At 37.5% G+C, this 15,153-nt stretch overlaps 1 long non-coding RNA gene across 1 annotated transcript in view; it reads left to right on the plus strand.

Moving 5' to 3' along the window:
- Positions 1-15,153, plus strand: part of LOC105716084 (uncharacterized) — a 58,373-nt gene that overhangs the window by 11,850 nt on the left and 31,370 nt on the right. The window contains exon 2 of the long non-coding RNA XR_001107185.3: positions 6,636-6,870. This is a non-coding gene — a long non-coding RNA (uncharacterized LOC105716084). The remainder of the gene's footprint in view (positions 1-6,635; positions 6,871-15,153) is intronic.

The following is a 15,153-nucleotide window of genomic DNA, read 5'->3' on the forward strand; positions in this document are numbered from 1 at the left end:
GGTCCAGTTTCAGCTTTCTGCACATGGATAGCCAGTTTTCCCAACATCATTTATTAAACAGGGAATCCTTTCCCCATTGCTGGTTTTTGTCAGGTTTTTCAAAGATCAAATGGTTGTAAATCTGTGGCATTACTTCCGAGGCCTCTGTTCTGTTCCATTGGTCTATACCTCTGTTTTGGTACCAGTACCATGCTGTTTTGATTACTGTAGCCTTGTAATATAGTTTGAAGTCAGGTAGCATGATGTCTCCAGCTTTGTTCTTTTTGCTTAGGATTTTCTTGGCTATGTGGGCTCATTTTTGGTTGCATATGAAGTTTAAGGTGGTTTTCTCCGGTTCTGTGAAGAAGGTCAATGGTAGCTTGATGGGGATAGCATTGAATCTATAAATTACTTTGGGTAGTGTGGCCATTTTCACTACACTAATTCTTCCTAACCATCAGCATAGAATGTTTTTCCATTTGTTTGTGTCCTCTCTGATTTCCTTGAGCAGTAGTTTTAATCACATGATCATCTCAATAGCTGCAGAGAAGGCCTTCAGCAAAATTCAACGGCCCTTTATGCTAAAAACTCTCAATAAACTAGGTACCAACGGAACCTATCTCAACATAAGAAAATCTGTTTACAACAAACCCACAGCCAATATCATACTGAATAGGCAAAAAATGGAAGCATTGCCTTTGACAATGGGCACAAGACAAGGGTGCCCTCTCTCACCATTCCTATTCAACATAGTATTAGAAGTTCTAGCTGGAGCAATCAGGCAAGAAAAAGAAATAAAGGCTATTCAACTGGGAAAATAGAAAGTCAAATTGTCTCTATTTGCAGATAACATGATTGTATATTTAGAAGACCCCAGTGTCTTAGCCCAAAATCTCCTTATGATGATAAGCAACTTCAGCAAACTTTCAGGATACAAAATCAATGTGCAAAAATCACAAGCATTCCTGTACACCAATAACAGACAAACAGCCAAATCATGAGTGAACTCCCATTCACAATTGCTACAAAGAGAATAAAATACCTAGGAGTACACCTAACAAAAGATGTGAAGGACCTCTTCAAGATAATAATTCTTGATGTTTTTCCTGGGTGTTAAGCTCTCTGCATTTTAAAATTGTGCTCATCTTTAAAAAGGAAGCTAAGCCTTTCTTCAAGTTTTCTCATCCAATCCTTCTCCTTTACCCTCTGCCAAGAACACACACACACAAACCCACACACTCACACCCACATTCATAGTCAGGGAATTTATTTAAATCAAATTATCTTCAAAAAGACAGAATAAATATTGTGAATGCAGTTAAGTCCCAAATTTAGATAAGTTCTTCTTCTTTTAATAATTCAATCTGCTACTACTGTACAATAATATGGGAAACGACCATGAAATTCTTTGTATTGCTTAGAGGTACACCAGTTATATCACAGGAGCATATAGAAAGGTGATGTCAAACCCAAAGAGATATTTTATATATATATATATATATATATATATTTTTTTTTTTTAAGATGGTATGTCACTCTGTCACCAGGCTGGAGTCCAGTGGCACAATCTCGGCTCACTGTAACCTCCGACTCCCTGGTTCAAACAATTCTCCTGCCTCAGCTTCCAGAGTAGCTGGGATTACCAGCACGCACCACCACACCCAGCTGATTTTTGTGTTTTTAGTAGAGACAGGGTTTCACTATGTTGGCCAGTATGGTCTCGATCTCCTGACTTTGTGATCTGCCTGCCTCAGCCTCCCAAAGTGCTGGGATTGCAGGTGTGAGCCACTGCACCTGGCCAATGTATAATTTTTATGAAAGAGAAAAAATTACAAATTTTGCTGATTTTTCTATGACCTCAAGTGGGCACTCTGTGTTACCCTGCATATAAATTTGTTATAATAAACACATTTATTCTGTTCTTTCAACATAATATAAGCATTTTGACAATAATTTTTAAAGACTATTGGTTTCCACTTCTGGTAAAAATAGAGCAAATCTACCATAATAATTCACACTTATAAAACAACTATACAATATGCCACAATGCTAAAATCAGCAATCTAAAGGCATTCTTTTGAGGAGAAGCATTGTACAAAGTGAATTCCATTTTTGTGACTTTTAACCTATGGTCATTTGCTGTAGGTGCAACATATCAGTTGGTAAGTGTATCAGTGGAAGAATTTAAGTTAGAGAAATCATGGCCATAGAAGAAAATGGAGGGATCAAAGAAAGTCCCAAATTCTGTATACCCACATCCCTAACTAGGGATAGAACCAGTCATGTAAGAAACAGATTCAAATAAGCTCAACTAATGATCAAAAACTGAACTTAGACTAGAGCTTCTTGCTCCAAAAACAGAGTTTTCAGTTCAAATATAAATAATTGCTTGGCAAACAAAAGAATAACAGTAATTTTCAATACATAATGATCTATAGTCTCCACAACTTAACTTTCTCAATGTCTAGGCTATCATGCAAAATTACTCAACTTGAAATAACCAAAGAAATAAAACATTCTAGAATAAAGAAAATTGACTGAATCTCAAAACGAATGATATTGGAACTATGAGACAAGTATTTTATACTGGTTAAGAAAACTGTTCTCTATTAAAAAAGTAAATGTACATCTTAATATACATGACAGGAATCGTGCATCTCAAAAAGGAATCGTACATCTTAATGTACATGACAGAAGAAAGAGCATGTTAATTTGAATACAGTTGAAAAAATTATTTAATATGAAAAACAAAGAGAAATAAGATAGTAAACCATGAACAGAATCTCAGAGCCTGTTAGATAATATCAAATAGTTTAATAAATGTGGAATCCATGCCCTAGAAAATGTAATCCATGCCCTACAAAAAGTTGGGAGCTGAGCACTGGCCCCCTAAAATCTTCAGAAATGAAATCAGATGAATCCACCTCATCTATTTGCCAAAAATAGAAAATCTTGGCAGATAAATAATAATAGTATGAAAAATAAAGAAATAAATGAAAATCTAGAGTGGAAAATACAACATCTGAAATTAAAATTCTGATAGGAATTGTACATCTTAATGTACATGACAGAGGAAAGAGCATGTTAATTTGAATACAGGTGAAAAAATTATTTAATATGAAAAACAAAGAGAAAAAAGATAGTAAACCATGAACAGAATCTCAGAGCCTATTAGATAATATCAAATAGTTCAATAAATGTGTAATCCATGCCCTAGAAAATGAAGAAAAAGAGAATGGTGTGTTGGGGTGGGGGGTATTTAACAAAATAATACCCCATAAATCCTAAACGTGTTAAAAGACAAAAATTTGGATACCCCTTCTCAAAAAACAGCACATAAACAAACATGTAAATAAATCACACTGAGCTATATCATAGTCAAACTGTTGAATGTGAAAGAGCAGAGCTTAAAAACAGCAAGAAACGTACACGTGTACACACACACACACACATATTTACATGAACACACTATATACATTATATACTGTCAAGACAAATTTCAGTTAAAGACTAAATTATCATCAGTAAAGGCCAAAAGAGAGTGGAGTCTCTCTAATGTTCTGAAAAAACTTTATTAAAAAATCAGTGCTTTATGTTGCTGATATAAAATAAAAAGATAAAGATATTTTGCAACATCTTTAATGTCCTAAAAGTAGTTTTTAAAAACATCAGTGCTGCATGCTGCTGCTTGACTTTTAAAATAAAAACACACTGCCTGCATTTCAGTTCTATTCAGGTATACAATACAATGGGACATCTGAGGAGAAGATTGAAATAAGACATCTGGTCAATATTCTTTATGTATAGTTTGTTAGATGACATAGGCTTAATAGTTGTAGAGAAGGTTACATAGTCATAGTCTTTCCATTACCTTATGCTCATTCTTGCTCTCTCTCAGCCTCAGGAATGTCCTAATGACAGATATTCACATTCTGATGTGAATGAATATATCATGTAGCTGCTGTCAAAGTTATTGCCTTTAAACCTGCATTTCTGCATGAAATAACTGATTTTATCTACTATAATGGGAATTTTAGGCATCAGTGTCAAAGAGAGGACGTTTGAGAACAGAAAATGGTCTTTTTTTGAGCCACCGAAATCACTGCAGGTAATTATATTTTCCACATATATGAACACTGTTCAATAACATTAAAAGAATGAAGCAATATAGAAATAGCAGAATATGTTTTAAAGAGCACTTTTAACTGCTAGTATTGCCTATCATTAGTCCAGTGAATTAATAGTTTGGTGTCTCATATAATTACATACGCATATCTACACACACTTGTGTCTGGGAAGTGTGAGTAGTTGAATATATCTTGCAAATTAAACCAATGCATATTCTAGAGGAAATGAGTCTCAGGTGTGCATGCTGCCAGTATTTATAAAGCAGCTGCACAATGGCCTTTAACCTGTGCCAAACATAATGCTAAATATCCATTTGAATGCTTAAGCTCTTTTTATCTGTGTCCAAATGCCTACAAGGCCAGAGAGAAGGAGATCAAAATTCCCCTATCAAAAGGAGAAATACTGTTTTCCATAGAAATAAATTTGAAAGCAGAATAGATCAGTATAGTATATTTCCTCTTGACAGTATTTTATTTTCTTTCAGCTAATTTGTAAAGACTCTCCACTTTATGGTTTGAGTGATTTATAAGATCTTTTCAGCCACCAAGAAAAACAAAAAGAAGGAAGCCTGTTCATTGTTTCTTACAGTTGTTTTGTTGTAAAATATGATGCAGGCTACATGGTCCATTGCTTTCCAGATGTCTTCTTTTTCTTTTCTTTTTTTTTTTTTTTTTTTGAGACAGTCTTGCTCCGTCACCAGGCTGGAGTGCAGTGGCACGATCTCGGCTCACTGCAACCTCCACCTCCTGGGTTCAAGTAATTCTCCTGTCTCAGCCCCCCAAGTAGCTGGGGCTATCGGCGCATGCCACCATGCACAGGTAATTTTTTATTTTTAGTAGAGACAGGGTTTCACCATGTTGGCCAGGATGGTCTCGATCTCTCGACCATGTGATCTGCCTGCCTCAGCCTCCCAAAGTGCTGGGATTACAGGCATAAGCCATCGTCCTGCCACTTTCCAGATTATCTTCAGGAATCCCTGGGGTTTGGGATTCTCTCATTTTCTCAGAGTTGCAGATATGTTGTTTGGTATTATTTTAGATGTTAAAAAATGCTCTCCTTTGATGAGAGGATTGCAAAAAATTGTTTCCTGAAAGAGCCAATTACACTAAATATTGGTATCAGGCACTAAGCTTTACATACTGCATTTACTTTCAGGTCTACTCCAAACACACCCTTGAATGTGGCTATACATATTTCATGTCAGTCCTCACCTAACAGTAAATAGAACCACAAGAGAAGAACACTCAGGAATATTGGAACGGGACCCAGAATTAGTAAACTTATCTTAGATTACCAGCTTCTCAAATTCAATTATGGAAGTAACTTTTCTTAACTTCTTATAGTTCATAGCCTATTTATAACATAACCTCATTTTATACAGTTGCTGTATTTTCTTTTGTGATAAGTCTTTGCAACTTTGAATTTATCAAAAGTGTAACTTTAGCAAAATGTAGCATTTTCATTTTTTTAAGATGGGTGATGATAACATGCTGGTAGAGTCTTAATGAGAATTATTCATAATGGGCTTCATGGTTTATGGGTAAAGGTTTTCATATCCTCTTTCCATTTAATATTTGCAAAAGTCATAAAATACATATAAGACAGATACTATTATTCCTATTTTACTGCTGATAAAGCTAAGGCTCAAAGTAATATTCACAGATGGATGTGGTGGCTCACGCCTGTAATCCCAGCACTTTGGTAGTCCAAGGTTGGTAGATCATTTGAACTCAGGAGCTTGAGACAAGCCTGGACCACATGGTGAAATCCCATCTCTTCAAAAGATATAAAAATTACTCAGGTGTCATTGTACATGCCTATAATCCCAGCTACTTGGGAGGCTGAGGTTGAAGGTTCACTTGAGCATGGAAGATGAAGGCTGCAGTAAGCTGAGATTATACCACTGTACTTTAGCCTGGGTGAGAGAGTGAGACTCTGTCTCAATAAGTAAATAAATAGCAAGTAAGTAAATGAGTGTTCACTGCATCAAGTTCTTTAACTTAATAGGAAGTGGAATGGACCAAGGACTAAGACACATCTGATTTTTCTGATTAAAATTCCAGGAAACAGTAGGAAAAATTGGCCTTCTCTACAGTTGAGCAGATTTTGCTGGAAACCTAAATCCACTGCTTGGTAATTGAGAACAAGTTGTGTTATCTCTCTATATATAACTCAGATTTGTCATCTATAAAACCTGGATTAGAAACACATTTTCACAGAAGATTCGATAATTTAATAAGGATTCAATATTCAAATCATCAGAGACAAAATAATTATTCAGTGATGATGGTTATCACCATAGTCACTCTTGTTGTCATCCTGTCATCTTCACTGCCTTCACAATCATATCATCATCATCATCATTATCATCAAAGTACACTGCTTTAATAAATAACAATATTTTTCATGCTTTATGACTGGAACTATTCTCTCTTACTAAGCCAAGAACTCTAAGGCAAAACAGTGTTCTAGCATTTTTTGCACTCACTGGCATTTAACACCACATATAGTAACATTTAATTTTTCAGAAAGAATAGACCTGCCGGAGGATGGCCAACTAGATGCAGACAGGTGGAACTGCTGCCACCAAGGGACCAAGATGACTGGTACATTCCTAACAGATCTTCAGATACAAGGCACCAAATGTGAATGAAGAAAAGACATGGAAGCTGGGCTGAAGGGGGAGGAAGCTGAGAACCCTGCACAGAGCTGCCATGCACGCTGGGACTCATTCCTGACCCCCAACGATTCCCAGGAGAATAGGTGAGTTGAACTGGCAGGGAGAGCAACATATTCTCACCATGGACCTCTGGAATCCTGTCAGGAGGTGATCCCTTGACCACCATGGACACTAAGTTGGAAGAGAGAGCTGCTTAGAGGAGGGGTAGGGGCACCCTCCCTCTCCTTTATCAGGAGCCAGCTGATATAAAACCCACAGAGTTTGCTGCAGGAGTGTTTGTAACAGAGCATGGCCAGGGATGGCTACCCTCTATGTCTGACTTGCTTCCATAGGAGACTTTAACTCTAGAGGAACTGTCAGACCTGAACTCTGCAGGAAAGCTTGCCCACCACATGGGGCCAATCTGACCTGAGAACCCCTTGATCTGCTGGCCTCTCCCAGGACCCTAGCCTAACAGCATTACTTGCAGGCAGCCTCAAGCACCCTGGGAGCCAGCATCATAGCTCCTGTGCTGGCTGACAAAGCCTAACCAGTGAAGAGCTCAGAAAGGTGGCCCTTATGGCTATGCGCCAGATCACCATTCTCTCCCAAAACTGCAGCATCCCCTGGGCCCACAGAAATCCCTCACATTTCTTTCCGTGTGTGTGTGTGTGTGTGTGTGTGTGTGTGTGTGTGAAGGTGGGTTTTGACTTTTTGCCCCACAAGTGCATATGTGTGCAGGCAAGACACCCTGCCCTGCCACTGCTGTAGCAGGAGTGCAGTCTTCCCTTCCTCCCACACCAATCACATTGCAATCTAAGCCTTGGCAGGCACAGAGCCAGCAGCTTTTCTCCCACCAGTGCCACATCCTTGCACCAACACTGCTGAAGGAGTAAAACTAGGCACAGAGAACAGCAGACCCTCCCCTGCTCTGAGCAACCACCCCTGACTGGGCACACAGAGAAGGCACACAGACATGTGCCCACCAGCACCCCACCCCTATGCAAACACCACCACTACCACAACCACACACAGTCACTAGCATTCCCCACTTCCAGCCAACATGTCTCTGCCACTGTGGTGAATGCCCACATGGAGGCCAGCACCCTGCACCCAGTAGCACCCTGCCACAGCCAATGAGCATGTACCCCACTGTGTGGTCACTGACACTGTTGCTGGCACAGGATGGATCCCATTGTCACCATACTACAAAATGCTTTGGCTGACACCACCCATTAGAGTGTGGTAACCAGCTGTCTGGAAGCACCTCAGGCCCCTCCAGAGCAGTGTACTCCTAACTTTGAGGAGCCAAAGAATAAATTCAGTGCCCCATAAAAGTACCTAAGAGTCAGAGCACACAATCCAGGAATTGGGAGCTGAGCACTGGCCCCCTAAAATCTTCAGAAATGAAGTCAGATGAATCCACCTCATACCACATTCAAACCCTCAAGGTCATCAAGTAGGATAAAAGAAAATTCATCCAAAGGCAGCAAGTTCAAAGACTGAAGAAACATCAACCCAAAATGATAAGGAAGAAACAGGGCAAGAACCCTGAGAACTCAAAAGCCAGACTGTATTCTTTCCTCCAAATGACCAAACCACCTCTCCAGCAAGGATTCTGAACCAAGCTGAGATAGCCAAAATGACAGAAATGGATTTCAGCATATGGATAGGAACAAAGATTGTTATGATAAATTGTATGTTGAAACCAAATCCCAGGAAGCTAAATATCATAATAAAGCAATGCAGGAGCTTACAGACAAAATAGCACAGAGAAGTATGTAACTGACCTGATAGAGCTGAAGAAACACACTACAAAAATTTCACAATGCAGTCACAAGTAGTAATAACAGAATTGACACAGTGGAGGGAAGACTCACAGAACTTGAAGACTGGTTTTCTGAAATAAGACAGTCAAACCAGAATAGAAAAAGGATTAACAATGAATAAGCAAAACCTTCAAGAAATATGTGACCATGTAAAGAAACCAAATCTATAACTCATTGATGTCCCTGAAAGAGATGGGGAGAGTGTAAGCAAATCGGAAAACATATTTCAGAATAGCATCCATAAGAACTTCCCCAATCTAGATAGAGAGGCTAACTTTCAAATTCAGCAAATACAGAGAACTTTCATGAGAACTTCCAAGAATACTTCATGAAAAGATCATCCCCAAGATACATAAGGATCAGATTCTCCAAGGTTGAAATGAAAGAAAAAATGTTAAAGGCAGCTAGAAAGAAAGGTAAGTTCACCCACAAAGGGAAGTCCATCAGACTAATAGCAGCCCTCTCAGCAGAAACCCTACAAGCCAGAAGAGATTGGAGGCCAATATTCAACATTCTTAAAGAAAAGAGATTCCATATCAACTGAAACTAAGCTTCATCAGCAAAAGAAAACAATATAAGTTTCAGACAAGCAAATACTAAGGGAATTTTTTACTACTAGATCTTCCTTACAAGAGCTCCTGGAGGAAGCACTAAATATGGAAAATAAAAACCATTACCAGTCACTACAAAACACACTGCAGTACGCAGACCAGTAACACTGTAAAGCAACCACATAAGCAAGCCTGTATAATAACCAGCTAACTCATGACAAAAGGACTAGATCCGCACATATCAATACTAACCTTGAATGTAAATGGGCTAAATGTCCCAACTGAAAGGCACAGAGTGACAAGCTGGATAAAGAACCCAGACTCATGGGTATGCTGTCTTCAAGAGGCCCATCTCACATGCAATGACACCTAAAAGCTCAAAATAAAGACATGGAGAAAAATATACCAAGCAAATGGAAAACAGAAAAAAGCAGGGGTTGCTATCCTATTTTCAGACAAAACAGACCGTAAACCAACAAAGATCAGAAAAGACAAAAAAGGGCATTACATAATGGTAAAGGGTTCAATTCAACAAGAAGACCTAACAATCCTAAATATCTATGCACAAATAGATTTATGAAGCAAGTTCTTAGAGATCTTCAATGAGATTTAGACTTCCACACAATAATAGTGGGAGACTTCAACACCTCACTGACAGTATTATCAGATTATCAATGCAGAAAAATAACAAGGATAGTTAGGAAGTCATTACTGGATCAAACAGACCTTGTATTAGTCTGTTCTCATGCTGCTATAAAGAACTGCTCAAGACTGGGTAATTAATAAAGGAAAGAGGTTTAATTAATCCATCTGGTCCTGAGCTTTTTTTTTTTTTTTTTTTTTTTTTTGGTTGGTAGACTATGTATTATTGATTCAATTTCAGAGCTCATTATTGGTCTGTTCAGGGATTCAATTCCCTCCTGATTCAGTCTTGGGAGAGTGTATGCATTCAGCAGTATACCCATTTCTTCTAGATTTTCTAGTTTATGTACATAGAGTTGTTCATAATATTCTCTAAAGGTTATTTGTATTTCTGTATGGTAAGTGGTAATTTCCCTTTTGTCATTTCTAATTGTGGTTATTTGGATCTTCTCTCTTATTTTCTTTCTTAGTCTATCTAGTGGTGTATCTATTTTTATTTTAGTGTTTTTCAAAATAGCAACTCCTGGATTTGTTGATATTTTAAATGATATTTTGTGTCTCTAACTCCTTAAGTTCAGCTCTGGAGATGAGAAACTTGTTGGGAACTGGAATAAAAATGACTCTTGCTATGTTTTAACAAGGAAACTGCAAGCATTTCGCCCCTGCCCTAGAGACCTGTGGAACTTTGAATTTGATAGAGATGATTTAGGGTGTCTGGAAGAAGAAATTTCTAAACAGCAAAGTGTTCAAGAGATGACTTGGGTGCTTTTAAGGGCATTCGGTTTTATGTATTCATAAAGATATGGGACTTATGTTTAAAATTGGAACTGATGTTTAAGAGGAAAGTAGGGCATAAAAGTTCAGAAAATTTGCAGCCTAACAATGTGACAGAAAAGAAAATCCCATTTTCTGAGAAGAAATTCAAACCAGCTGCAGAAATTTGCAAAAGAAACTAGGAGTCAAATGTTAATCACCAAGACAATGGGGAAAATGTCGCCAGGTCCTGTCAGAGGTCTTTACAGCAGCCCCTCCCATCACAGACCCAGAGGCCTAGGAGGAAAAAAATGGTTTCATGGCTCTGGCCCAGCATCTATAAGGAACTTAAACACATTTACAAAAATGAACAAAAGAACAAAATACCCCATTAAAAAGTGTGAAAACAGCAAGAATAGTCACTTTTCAAATGAAGACATACATGTACTCAATAAGCATATGAAAAAAATAACTCAGCATCACTGATCATTAGAGAAATGCAAATCAAAATCACAATGAGATATTATCTTATACCAGTCAGAATAGTTATTATTAAAAAGCCAAAAAATGGCCAGGCGCGGTGGCTCACGTCTGTAATCCCAGCACTTTGGGAGGCCGAGGCGGGTGGATCACAAGGTCAAGAGATCGAGACCATCCTGGTCAACATGGTGAAACCCCGTCTCTACTAAAAATACGAAAAATCAGCTGGGCACGGTGGCGCGTGCCTGTAATCCCAGCTACTCAGGAGGCTGAGGCAGGAGAATTGCCTGAACCCAGGAGGCGGAGGTTGCGGTGAGCCAAGATCGTGCCATTGCACTCCAGCCTGGGTAACAAGAGCGAAACTCCGTCTCAAAAAAAAAAAAAAAAAAAAAAAAATGCCAAAAAATAAGATACTCGTGAGGTTGTGGAGAAAAGGGAACACTTACACACGGTTCATGGGAGTGTAAATTAGTTCAGCCATTGTGGAAAACAAGGTGGCAATTCCTCAAAGACTTAAAAACAGAACTACCATTCAATCCAGCAGTCCCATTACTAGGTATATACTCAAAGGGATATAAATTATTCTATCATAAAGACACGTGGACCTGTATGTTCAGTGCAGCACTATTCACAACAGCAAACATGGAATCAACCTAAATGCCCTTCAATGGTAGACTGGATAAAGAAAATGTAATACATACACATGATGAAATACTATGCAGCCATGAAAAAGAATGAGATCCTGTCTTTTGCGGGAACATGGATGAAGATGGAGGGCATTATCCTTAGCAAACTAACACAGAACAGAAAACCAAATACTGCATGTTCCCACTTATAAGGGGGAGCTAAATGATGATAACACATAAACACATGAAGGGGACAACACACATTGGGGCCATCAGAGGAGAGATGGTGAGAAGAGGGAGAGGATCCGGAAAAATATCTATTGGGTAGTAGGCTTAATACCTGGGTGACAAAATAATCTGTACCCCATGAAATGGGTTTACAAATCTGCACATGTACCCCTGAACTTAAAATAAAAGTCATAAAAATGAATAAATCTAAAAATATATGATTTTATAAAGTAGTGAGTATATTCTCTGTATTTTTTTTCTCTCTAAAGTATTTAATGTCAAACCATAATTAAATTTTTGTAGTTGTTGAGAAGTTTTAATTTATCCTAATTACCTTTCTGGGAATATTTTGGATTAAATTGACAGAACCTTTTGAATATCCTCTTCAATATCTGAAGCTCAAATGATCTGATGTCATAACTAACTTCTATGAATTTAACCTTTAAGGAGAAATCTCTAGGCATATTGTTGAGTTTAAGACAACGAAGATGTGTCATCTTAATTGGAATTCATTCTTCTTTAATATTTCATCACAAATTGAAGTTCTCAAAACTAGTTACTCAAATACAAATAGCCATTGTTATTCTCAATTTTTCACAGAAGTCCTTCATATTGGCCTTTTCTGTTCCTGATTACTAAATGCTATACAATTCAACCTTGGTGAGTTTTAAACACATCAAAACATTTATATCTCCCCAATACAGTAAGTTATTTTTAAATAGATATTTCTCCTCGAAATTCAACACATTTCAGATTATTTTTGAGCACCTATAATGCTCCAAACGTGTACTAGATATTAGGTATACTGAAATAAATAAAAACTAATACTGGCCGTTAAGAAGCTGATTGTAGTATGAAGTAAAGAGTTTAACATATAATCACAACCAAATCCACGCAAGTGGAGTAAATCATACAAAGGAGGGGGGAAGTTTCAGATAAGGGAATTAGTAGGTGCATAGACCCAAAAGCATGGGAAGCCTGATGCCCTCCAAGCAGTAAGTAGTTAAAAGTAACTGGACAAGACTTTAGGGAAGGGAAGGAGTCAGTTTGATATGACTCACAGAATTTGAACTTTATCTTGAAAATAATATAGAGATATTGAAGGAGATTAAACAAAGGAATGCTATGAGCACCTTCACATGAAAGATGACTCTGAAAGTGTTGAGACTCCATTAGGGAAAAATATTATATAAAAGGAGAGCACAGGAAGAAAGCCAGTCTAGTTAGAACACTCCATCAGAACGAGATTGGTTATAGAATACCGTTCAAGTATTGGGTGTGTATATATCTTGGGTGTATTTTATGGCTCTTTCATCACTATCACATAAAAAAAATCTAGTCCAGTCTATATCAACCCTTCTCATTACTTTAAATTTCTCAGACTTTGGCAGGCATAGTGATAAGGAATATTCACGGACATACACACACAGATACTTGAACGTGTATGTGTGGGTATGTCCAAGAATAGTCTAGTGAATGTTTAGCAACTAGATCTCCAGAAAAGAAAGAAAAGGCCTGATTTTCATTTGTCACCATGGATAGTTTCAAACTACCAATATGTCTTTAAGTGCAAGGATTGAAAAATATGTACACAAACATCCACCCACAGTTTTCACCTTTTAGAGGGTACCATTTGCACACTAAGTTCTTAATTTTGATGAAGTCCAATTATTCATTCTTTTGTCACTTATGCTATTGGTGTCATATTTTTAAAAGTATTGCCTAATCCAAGGTCATGGAGATTTACATTTATGTTTTCCTCTAAGATTTTTATCATTTCAATTCTCATATTCAGGTCTTTGATTCATTTTGAGTTAATTTTTGTGGATGATGTGAGAGGTAGATGGGGGAGGGGTGTCTCAATTTCCAAAACTACTGAGGATGAAACAGCACATTCATGGAAAAGTAGGAGAAGTAAAAGGTAGAACCAACCCTTCTCACTACTTTAAATTCCTCAGACCAAAGAGCTATGAAATACCCCCAAGATGCATTATAGTATATTTTTCAAAACAGGTAAAATCATTAGTTTATTCAAATATAAAATGTGACAGTTTTATACAACTTATTAATTAATGAAGGAATCAGTAAGATGTTATAACCAGTATAAAGAAGAGTTTAGAAGCTAGGGTAGTTACAGAACAATAAGGAGCTGAGATAGATACAAAACTGATTAATGTACGACAGGAACATATGTCCTCAAAATTATATGTTTCTTTAAAGATGAATTATTTCTATTGCTTCTGTATAAAAGCAGTAAGTTTCACTATGTTTGGGAACTTTAATCAATTGGAAATGCTGAAATGAATAAAGTCATACATCTAGATAATCCCTTAGTGGCCTTTGCCTCTGTACAACATTGAAAGGATATGTATAAGTGTTTTGAGTAAAGTTATAACACATTGACTAACAAAGTAGAGGTTAGACAATGGGTCTTTTGCCTTCTACTGCTGTAACTCTCATTCAGTTATTTGTCTTGAAACCAAAAGGGAACAGCAACTTTTAGAAGCAAATATATTTATTATGGATTTGTTTCATCTCCACAGTAGCTCCTTTTTTACTGTTAATTATTGGTGTTTCAGTAAAGAAAGATAAAGCATTCTGCGTCATTACATTTCCATACCAACTGTGATATTTGGAAGTGTTTACTCCTCAAGGTTTCATAATCAAACAATTGCATGTGCTCTCATCTCTCTTGATATTTTATTTCTGGGTTAATGGGGAGCATACTAAATTGTCTTCCACTTAGAATACTTGGTAATATGCAACACATCTCAGATTTCTGTTTCTGCCATGGAGGGTATTTTACATGTCAACAGTCACCAATGAATTTACTGTTAAAAGAAGTAAAAGGGTTTGCTTTGATCTTGGAAGCCTGTCATTAAAACTCCTGCCATTAGGCAAAAACTTGAAAGGTTTGCTCTTCAGCGAGGAGCCATAGGAAAGTTTAATCAATTAGAGTTGGCTTGATTTTTTTCCTCAGGGTGTTTTCTCCTTTGAAAGACTCCCCAGAAGGATAAATTAATACGTCAAAGAAAAACCCAGATCTGAAGTAAAGTGGACAAAGGTATCACTATGTATAAAAGAGACATAAGGCTTGCCACGGCTTTGCATCTCAACACTCAGGCACCACGCCTGACTTCCCGTAGAAGAGGAACGTTTTTGGCACATAAAGAAGCTTAACTGCTAAAACCATCTCAGTCCACTTCCTTCCTCTTTGCCTATTCTCCTTACATGTGGTGCACAAAACAAATGCAAGTCTTTTTTCTATTAATTTTAAT

This window comes from Aotus nancymaae, unplaced genomic scaffold, assembly GCF_030222135.1.
Source record: "Aotus nancymaae isolate 86718 unplaced genomic scaffold, 86718_ANA_hifiasm-v0.15.2.pri h1tg000057l, whole genome shotgun sequence".
Classification (NCBI taxonomy): domain Eukaryota; kingdom Metazoa; phylum Chordata; class Mammalia; order Primates; family Aotidae; genus Aotus; species Aotus nancymaae.